The sequence below is a fragment of the Schistocerca cancellata genome, chromosome 3 (genome assembly GCF_023864275.1).
Source record: "Schistocerca cancellata isolate TAMUIC-IGC-003103 chromosome 3, iqSchCanc2.1, whole genome shotgun sequence".
In the NCBI taxonomy this organism is placed as follows: Eukaryota; Metazoa; Arthropoda; class Insecta; order Orthoptera; family Acrididae; genus Schistocerca; species Schistocerca cancellata.
Genome location: NC_064628.1, coordinates 866,201,220 through 866,203,794, shown reverse-complemented (window position 1 = coordinate 866,203,794; position 2,575 = coordinate 866,201,220). Strand labels below are relative to the sequence as shown.

General features: G+C 51.2%; 1 non-coding gene across 1 annotated transcript; it reads left to right on the top strand.

Moving 5' to 3' along the window:
* Nucleotides 1-348: 348 nt before the first annotated feature.
* Nucleotides 349-422, top strand: Trnas-cga (transfer RNA serine (anticodon CGA)). Its single transcript has one exon. It is a non-coding gene; the product is annotated as a tRNA-Ser (tRNA).
* The last annotated feature ends 2,153 nt before the right edge of the window (nt 423-2,575 follow it).

Below are 2,575 nucleotides of genomic sequence, written 5' to 3'. Positions count from 1 at the left end.
GCAGCGGAGTGTGCGCTGATATGAAACTTCCTGGCAGATTAAAACTGTGTGCCGGACCGAGACTCGAACTCTGGACCTTTGCCTTTCACGGGCAAGTGCTCTACCGACTGAGCTACCCATGCACGACTCACGCACCGCCCTGACAACTTTACTTCTGCCAGTACCGCTGCAGAGTGAAAATCTCATTCTGGAAACATCGCCCAGGCTGTGGCTAAGCCATGTCTCCGCAATATCCTTTCTTTCAGGAGTGCTAGTTCTTCAAGGTTCGCAAGAGAGCTTCTGTAAAGTTTGGAAGGTAGGAGACGAGGTACTGGCAGAAGTAAGGCTGTGAGGAGGGGCCGTGAGTCGTGCTTGGGTAGCTCAGTGGTAGAGCACTTGCCCACGAAAGGCAAAGGTCCCGAGTTCGAGTCTCGGCCCGGCACACAGTTTTAATCTGCCAGGAAGTTTCGAATGTGAAGACGCTCAGCAGAATCGGCAAGGAGGGAAACGTGTGGAAATGACTGATGATAAGAAAGGCAGGATGACAGGAAATTGGTTAAGAGATCAGTGAATAACGTCCGTGATGTCACAGAGAGTTGTAGAGGGTAAAAAAAGCTATTGAGGGAGACAGAGATTTGAATATATCCCGCAAATAATTGAGGGCTTAGGGAGTCAAAGCTACAATGAGATGAAGAGGTTGACACAGGACAGGAATTCGTGGCAGGCCGCATCTAAACACTCAGAAGAAAGATGATCTGAAAACGAAATCAGACTAACGTACTCCACAGAGGCTGCTGAAGAAACGGTAACAGGTGCCTCTCCGGCCACGCCGGATCTATTCGCCTCTCGGTTGCCCAACCCTTTTGACAAATGGCGCCTCTCCGGGTAGACACGATAGGTCACGATGCTCGGTTCGCAGTCGGCCGTATGCCTAAGTCGTGCATTAAATTTCAAATGTTTGTGCAGCGCATACGAATGCCGGCGTCACGCTACGAGATCGTGGTAGCTGGCCGGTTCTCCGGGCGCGGCCTGTTAACAGGAGTGCGAGTACACTGCTGCCCCTTTGTCAGTAGGATCATGCATCCCTTTGGGCCTGAATCCATATCTACGTACACACCACAAGACGAGTCGCGGAGGGTAAATTCTACTACTACTACTTGCCCTTCCCTCTCCTATTCCACAGCTAATGACCGAGCGAGGTGGCGCAGTGGTTAGACACTGGACTCGCATTCGGGAGGACGACGGTTCAATCCCGCGTCCGGCCATCCTGATTTAGGTTTTCCGTGATTTCCCTAAAATCGCTCCAGGCAAATGCCGGGATGGTTCCTTTCAAAGGGCACGGCCGACTTCCTTCCCCGTCCTTCCCTAATCCGATGAGACCGATGACCTGTCTGGTCTCCTTCCCCGAAACAACCAACCAACCAACCAATCCACAGCTAATGAAGCGAGAGAAAAGCCTCCGTCTCTATGCCTCCGTACGGCCACCAATTCTTTTATGTTGTTTTTCTGGTCTCTACGCGAAATGTACACTGAAGAGCCAAAGAAACTGGTATAGGCGTGCGTATTCAAATACAGATACATGTAAACAGGTAGAATACGGCGCTGCGGTCGGCAACGCCTATATAAGACAAAAAGTGTCTCGCGCAGTTGTCAGATCGGTTACTGCTGCTACAACGGCAGGTTATCAAGATCTAAGTTAGTTTGAACGTGGTGTTCTAGTCGGTGCACGAGCGATGGGATACCGCATCTCCGAGGTAGCGATGAAGAGGGGATTTTCCCGTACGACCATTTCACGAGTGTACCGTGAATATCAGGAATCCGGTAGAGCATCAAATTTCCAACATCGCTGCGGCCGGAAAAGGATCCTGCAAGAACAGGGCCAACGACGACTGAAGAGAATCGTTCAACGTGTCAGAATTGCTACCCTTCCGCAAATTGCTGCAGATTTCAATGGTGGGCCATCAACAAATGTCAGCGTGCGAACCGTTCCACAAAACAACATGGATATCGGCTTTCGGTGCCGAAGGCCCACTCGTGTAGCCTCGATGACTGCACGACACAAAGCTTTACGCCTCGCCTGGGCCCGACAACATCGCCATTGGACTTTGATTACTGGAAACATGTTGCCTGGTCGGACGAGTCTCGTTTAAAATTGTATCTAGCGGATGGACGTACAAAGGTATGGAGACAACCTCATGTATCCATGGACCGTGCACGTCAGCAGGGCACTGTTCACGCTGGTGGAGGCTCTGTAATGGTGTGAGGCGTGTGCAGTTGCAGTGATATGGGACCTCTAATACGCCCTGATACGACTCTGATAGGTAACACGTACGTAAGCATCCTGCCTGATCACCTGCATCCATTCATGTCCATCGTGCATTCCCACGGACTTGGGCAGTTCCAGCAGGACAATGCGGCGCCCCACACGTCCATAATTGCTACAGAGTGACTCCAGGAACGCTCTTCTGAGTTTAAACACTTCCGCTCGCCACCAAACTCCCCAGACATGAATATTATTGAGCATATCTGGGATGCTTTGCAAAGTGCTGTTGCTGTTCACCTCCTCGTACTCTTACGGGTTTACGGGCAGTCCTGC